The sequence below is a fragment of the Eriocheir sinensis genome, unplaced genomic scaffold (assembly GCF_024679095.1).
Source record: "Eriocheir sinensis breed Jianghai 21 unplaced genomic scaffold, ASM2467909v1 Scaffold193, whole genome shotgun sequence".
Taxonomy (NCBI): domain Eukaryota; kingdom Metazoa; phylum Arthropoda; class Malacostraca; order Decapoda; family Varunidae; genus Eriocheir; species Eriocheir sinensis.
In genome coordinates, this window is record NW_026111328.1 from 519,439 (window position 1) to 526,588 (window position 7,150).

The 7,150-nt window shown below is 44.5% G+C and overlaps 1 pseudogene; it reads right to left on the minus strand.

Annotated features, from left to right (window-relative positions):
- Positions 1–1,428: 1,428 nt before the first annotated feature.
- Positions 1,429–1,559, minus strand: LOC126990718 (U1 spliceosomal RNA; annotated as a pseudogene).
- Between the last annotated feature and the right edge of the window lie 5,591 nt (positions 1,560–7,150).

A 7,150-nucleotide genomic window follows, 5' to 3' on the forward strand; every position in this document is an offset into this window, starting at 1 on the left:
GTCCCAACACCGACCCCTGTGGAACACCGCTTTTGACGTCTCGCCAGTCAGATGATATACCATTCATAACAACTCTCTGTTTACGGTCGGTAAGCCAGTCTTTGGGCCACTTATGAATATTACCAGTTATACCGTGAGCCTGCAATTTACTAAGTAGGCGATTGTGAGGGACTTTGTCAAATGCTTTCTGAAAGTCCAAATATACAATGTCTACTGATTGACTTTCATCGTACACATTAATAAAGATGTAGTTGAAGAAATCGAGGTTAGTCAAACAGGAACGCTTTGTTTGCACACGATTGACGTTAGACTGATCGGTCGATAATTACCTGGTTGGGACTTGTCGCCTTTTATAAAGATAGGAGTTACGTTAGCGAGTGTCCTTTCCAGTGGTACTTTTCCTGTGTTTAGCGACTTTGAGAATGTGCTCAAGAGGGGCTTGCTGATCTGATGTTTTGCCTCTTTAAGAATACGCGGGGATATTTGTCTGGGCCGGGCGTTTTGTTTACTTTAATATTTTCGATAATTTGTACTATATCACTTTCTACAATATCGCTAATACTACTCAAGGATGTGTCATTAATATGTCTAGGGGCTTCCGGTTGCCTTTCGGATAAGATTTCTTTTGTAAAAACAGAGGCAAAAAAATCATTCAATATGTTAGCGATTTCCTTATCATTTGTGGATTCGCCATTTACAGTTGCTATTGGGCCAATACTGAAGGAGGAGGAGGGGGAGACTCCTTACCCAGCCTGCTACAGGAGACAACATATGAATTTCTCTCTCCTGGGGGTCAAAATCGCGTCAAACCTCAAATTCTCACATCAATGCATCGATGCAGCAAATAAAGCGAACAGAATATTGGGCTTCATTAAAAAAACTTTTTATTCAAGAATAAAGATGTAATACTTCCGCTCTACAATAGTTTAGTCAGACCCCACTTGGAATATGCGGTACAGTTTTGGTCTCCCCACCATGCAAAGGACATTGCTAAACTAGAAGGTGTTCAGCGTCGAGCAACAAAAAATATCCCTTCCTTGCGCAACAAATCCTACGAAGAAAGGCTTTCCACCCTTAACATGTTCTCTCTTGAGAAACGTCGCCTCCGAGGAAAACTGATCGAATGTTTTAAAATACTTAATGGTTTCACGAATGTAGACAGAACAAATTTGTATATGATCGATGACACTTTGCGAACGAGGAACAATGGCATAAAACTCAAATGTAGACAAGTAAATTCAGACTGCACCAAATTTTTCTTCACCAACGTTATAGTGCGAGAATGGAATAAGCTCCCACCATCAGTGGTCTAGTGTAACATGATTGACTCCTTTAAAAACAAGCTTGACCGTCACTTCCTTGAACTTAATATTAACTAGAGTAGAAAAGCAACGTTTTGGAGCCATCTGATTAATGTAAAATCACTTAGGTAAATTTCGCACTCGAGTTAACCACATTTGGGTTAATCGCAGGGGTCAGCACCGCCGGAGTGCAATGGCGGGCCTCGCCCTGGGAAAACCGCCTTCATGATCACGGTATCTCCTGTGCCAGGTAAGGACAGACCACCTAGTCTGGACCATGGGGTCTGTGTGGTCTGATTTTCTATGTAATTCTATGTAATTCTCTCTCTCTCTCTCTCTCTCTCTCTCTAACAATAAAGACAGCAATACCTTCCTCCCTCTTTAGGCGTCCTTCCACTCTTTCCTCCCTTTCTCTTCCCTCTTTCCTCTCTTTCCCTCTTTCCTCCCCCCATCCCCTTCCCCTCTCCCCTCTTTCCTTCCTCTCCTATTCCCTCCCTTCCCCTTTCAATCCCTTCCCCTGTCTCTCTCTTCCCCTTTCCCTCTCTTCCCCTTCCCTTCTTGTGTTCAGCCTGAAATTGGTCACGTAATTCGCTGTGGAAGGGGCTAGGGAAGAGGAGGAGGGGAGGAAGGAGGAAGAGAAGATGCGAACAAATGTGTGAGGGAAAAGAGAAGATGAATAGTGTGTCACGGACAGGGTGGGAAGAGAAGGCTGGGGGAAATGAAGGATAAAATAGAAGAAATTCGACGAGATTTGAGGAAAAGGCATACAATGAGACAAAGCTTAAGGAATAAGGAAAAATTCATCATAAAAACAAAATCTGTTAGGTGATGGAAAGAGATGGTGAGAGTGGACTGTGGGAAGAGGCGAGGAAGAGGAGGAGGAGGAGGAGGAGGAGGAGGAGAGGGAGAGGAAGCAAGAATTGAGTAAAACAGAGAAACAAAGAAAGTAAATGATAATATGTGTGTTGTGTGAGAGAAAAAAGAGAAGTCCAGGAGGAGGAGTAAGAAGAGGAAGAGGAAGGAGGAGGAGGAGGAGGAGGGGGGAGGAAGACACAGGAAGAAGGAAAAACGGATAAAGAGCAGCACGTGTGAGGGCACAATAAGAAACACATAGAGGAGGGGAAGAAGGGAGGAGGAAGGGAAGGCGAAAGAGGGAGAGAGAAAAGAGGAAAAACTTAAGAGGGAATGAAGGTCACAGAGGAGCCGAGTCGGGTCTTCTGGGATGTTATTTACGTTGATGGTGCAGAAGCCTTGCCAAACTATCACTAGGCTCATAAAACAACCCATGGAAAGTCTAATACAACCTCTAAGAAAGTCTTACCTGGTGTGGGTATGTGCAAGCTTTGCCAAACTATCACCAGGCTCATCAGACTACCCATGGAAAGTCTAATACAACCTCTAAGAAAGTCTTACCTGGTGTGGGTGTGTGCAAGCCTTGCCAAACTATCACTAGGCTCATAAAACAACCCATGGAAAGTCTAATACAACCTCTAAGAAAGTCTTACCTGGTGTGGGTGTGTGCAAGCCTTGCCAAACTATCACTAGGCTCATAAAACAACCCATGGAAAGTCTAATACAACCTCTAAGAAAGTCTTACCTGGTGTGGGTGTGTGCAAGCCTCGTCAAACTATCACAAGGCTCATAAAACAACCCATGGAAAGTCTAATACAACCTCTAAGAAAGTCTTACCTGGTGTGGGTGTGTGCAAGCTTTGCCAAACTATCACCAGGCTCATCAGACTACCCATGGAAAGTCTAATACAACCTCTAAGAAAGTCTTACCTGGTGTGGGTGTGTGCAAGCCTTGCCAAACTATCACTAGGCTCATCAGACTACCCATGGAAAGTCTAACACAACCTCTAAGAAAGTCTTATCTGGTGTGGGTGTGTGCAAGCCTCGTCAAACTATCACTAGGCTCATAAAACTACCCATGGAAAGTCTAACACACCCTCTACGGAAGTCTTACCTGATGTGGGTGTGTGCAAGCCTTGCCAAACTATCACTAGGCTCATAAAACTGCCCGTGGAAAGTCTAATACAACCTCTAAGGAAATCTTACCTGGTGTGGGTGTGAGCAAGCCTCGTCAAACTATCACTAGGCTCATAAAACTACACATGGAAAGTCTAACACAACCTCTACGGAAGTTTTATCTGATGTGGGTGTGTGCTAGCATTGCCAGACTATCACCAGGCTCATAAAACTACCCCTGGATATACTAACACAACCTGTACCAAAGCCTCATCAAATGAGTGCGTGTAAGATCCGTATCAGACGCTTTCGACTCGCACAACAGTTATTTCCCAAAGCCACAAAGGAGATTAGTCGGGTCTTTGGGGATTGTTTCTTACGTTCATGGTGCAGAAGACTTGTCAAACTTTCCCCAGGCTCATAAGACTACCCGTGGAAATACTAACACGACCTCTACGAAACCCTTGTCAACAGGGCCGGATTTACATGTTGCGGGGCCCCGGGCCCTGAAAGTATGCGGGGCCTTGTCAGGTTCACACCCCACATGCATTTAGTAAATTTGTCATATAATAAATCATCATGTTTATACAAACTCACCAACTACTCATTAGATGTAACGTAGGAAAATCAGGAAACCAAGTTTTATAATGCATGTAATAATACAGTCCTTATTAAAGATAAGGATAAGGATAGACCGAGGATGTTTAGTGTTGAAGAAGGTGATAGCTGAGTGTTGTCAAAGAACAGGGGATAGTTTGGAAGATTGCGTCGGGTGGATAGGTGGAGAAACTGTGTTTTTGAGGCGTTGAAGGACACCAAGTCCTTCTTGCCCCAATCGAAAATAATAGTAAGGTCTGAGGCTGCTTTCTAGTTCCTGTGGGGTGGGTCTTCTATCAAGAGACGTTGGGTAATGCAGAGTAGAATCATCGGCGTAAGAATGGATAGGACAGTTCGTTTTGGAAAGATCATCAATGAACAACAGAAAGAGAGTGGGAAATAGGACAGAACCCTGCGGAACATCACTAATAATAGGTTTAGGGAAAGAACAGTGACCGTCTACCACCGCAAAAATAGAACGGTCAGAGAGGAAACTTGAGGCAAAGATACAGAGAGAAGGATAGAAACCGCAGGAGGGTAGTTTGGAAAGCAGAGATTTGTGCTAGACCTATCAAAGGCTTCTGATATGTCTAGCGCAACAGTAAAAGTTTCATCGAAACGGCTGAGAGAGGATGACCATGAGCCAGATAGGAAGGCAAGGAAATCACCATTAGAACACCGCTTGCGGAACCCATACTGACGATCGGAAAGAAGGTCAGAAGTGGCAAGGTGCTTTTGAATCTTCAAGTTAAGGATTGATTCAAAAGCTTTAGATAGTCTAGAAAGTACAGCTATATGACGGTCGATTGAGGGATTGGAAAGGTTAACCTTCTTAGGTTAACTCTAAACCTCTAAACTTCACCTTCTCTTCCTTACTGAAACACAGGTTTCTGAGGCTACTGACGGCAATCTTTGCTCCTCCTACTATCTCGATCCTAAATTTCAATCCAAAGCTGGATGTTGCGCCTACGTGAGCAACGACATCACTTGCTCTCGTGCCCACAACCTTGACTCTTCTGAATTTTCTACCATCTGGCTAAGACTTCATTGTCATTCTATTACTAAATACATATGTGCTGTTTATCTCTCACCTAACTCTACCAACTATGTAAAATTCTTTGACTATTTGAATTCTAAAGTGGAGCACATCTTGGCCCACTCTCCCTTCGCTGAGATCTCCATCCTAGGAGATTTCAATGTTCACCACCAGCTTTGGCTTTCATCCTCTTTCACTGACCATCCTGGTGAACAAGCCTACAACTTTGCTATCCTCAACGACCTAGAGCAGTTGGTCCAGCACCCTACACGTATTCCCGACCGTCTTGGAGACCGGCCCAACATTCTAGACCTCTTCCTTACCTCAAACCCTTCTGCTTATTCTGTCATACTGTTCTCTACGTTGGGCTCCTCCGATCACAATCTTATTTCTGCATCCTGTCCTATCGCTCCTGTACACCCTCTGAACCCACCGAAGAGGCGATGCTTTTGGCATTTTGCTTCAGCTCAGTGGGACGACCTGAGGATGTACTTTTCCGATTTCCCGTGGAATGATTATTGCTTCCAGGATAGAGACCCCTCTGTGTGTGCTCAGCGCATCACAGAGGTGATTGTCTCTGGAATGGAGGCATACATTCCTCGTTCTTTCTCTACTCCTCACGCTTAAAAGCCTTGGTTTAATCACGCTTGTTCTCGTGCTGTCAATGATAGAGAGGCAGCTCACAAAAGGTACCAGAGCCTTCAAACTAATGCTAATTATGAACTTTACATTTCTGCCCGAAATCGTGCCAAATCTATTCTCCGACTAACCAAAAATTCTTTCATTAATAGAAAATGTCAAAACCTTGCTTTCTCTAACTCTTCCCGTGACTTCTGGCATCTAGCCAAAAACATCTCCTCCAACTTCACTTCTTCATCTTTACCTCCACTCATCAGTACTGACGGCAACACTGCCGTCTCATCTATCTCTAAGGCTGAACTCTTCTCTCAAACTTTTTCTAAAAACTCCACTCTGGACGATTCTGGGCATATTCCTCCTACTCATCCCCCCTCTGACTCCTTTATGCCTGTTATAAAGATTCTTCAAAATTATGTTTTCTATGCCCTCTCTGGCCTCAATCCTCAGAAGGCTTATGGACCTGATGGAGTGCCTCCTATTGTCCTTAAAAACCGTGCCTCCGTGCTCTCACCCTGCCTGGTCAAACTCTTTCGCCTCTGCCTGTCAACATCTACCTTTCCTTCTTGCTGGAAGTATGCCTTCATACAGCCTGTGCCTAAGAAGGGTGACCGCTCCAATCCCTCAAACTACCGTCCTATAGCTTTACTTTCTTGTCTATCTAAAGCTTTTGAATCAATCCTTAACCGGAAGATTTAAAAGCACCTTTCCACTTCTGACCTTCTATCTGATCGCCAGTATGGGTTCCGCAGGGGGCGTTCTACTGGTGATCTCCTTGCCTTCTTAACTGACTCTTGGTCATCCTCTCTTAGCCGTTTCGGTGAAACCTTTGCTATTGCGCTGGACATATCAAAAGCTTTTGATTGGGTCTGGCACAAATCTTTGCTTTCCAAACTACCCTCCTACGGTGTCTATCCTTCTCTCTGTACCTTTATCTCCAGTTTCCTTTCTGACCGTTCTATTTCTGCCGTGGCAGACGGTCACTGTTCTTCCCCTAAATCTATTAACAGTGGTGTCCCACAGGGTTCTGTCCTATCTCCCACTCTTTTTCTGTTGTTCATTGATGATCTTCTTTCCAAAACGAACTGTCCTATCCATTCCTACGCCGATGATTCCACTCTGCATTACTCAACTTCTTTTAATAGAAGACTCACCCTTCAGGAACTTTACGACTCAAGGCTGGAGGCTGCAGAACGCTTAGCCTCAGACCTTACTATTATTTCCGATTGGGGCAAGAAGAACCTGGTGTCCTTCAACGCCTCAAAAACACAGTTTCTCCACCTATCCACTCGACACAATCTTCGAAACAACTATCCCCTATTCTTTGACAACACCCAGCTATCACCTTCCTCAACACCAAACATCCTCGGTCTATCCTTAACTCAAAATCTCAACTGGAAACTTCATATCTCATCTCTTACTAAATCAGCTTCCTCGAAGCTGGGCGTTCTGTACCGTCTCCGTCAGTTCTTCTCCCTTGCACAGTTGCTGTCCATATACAGGGGCCTTGTCCGCCCTCGTATGGAGTATGCATCTCATGTGTGGGGGGGCTCCACTCACACAGCTCTTTTGGACAGAGTGGAGGCTAAGGCTCTTCGTCTCATTAGCTCTCC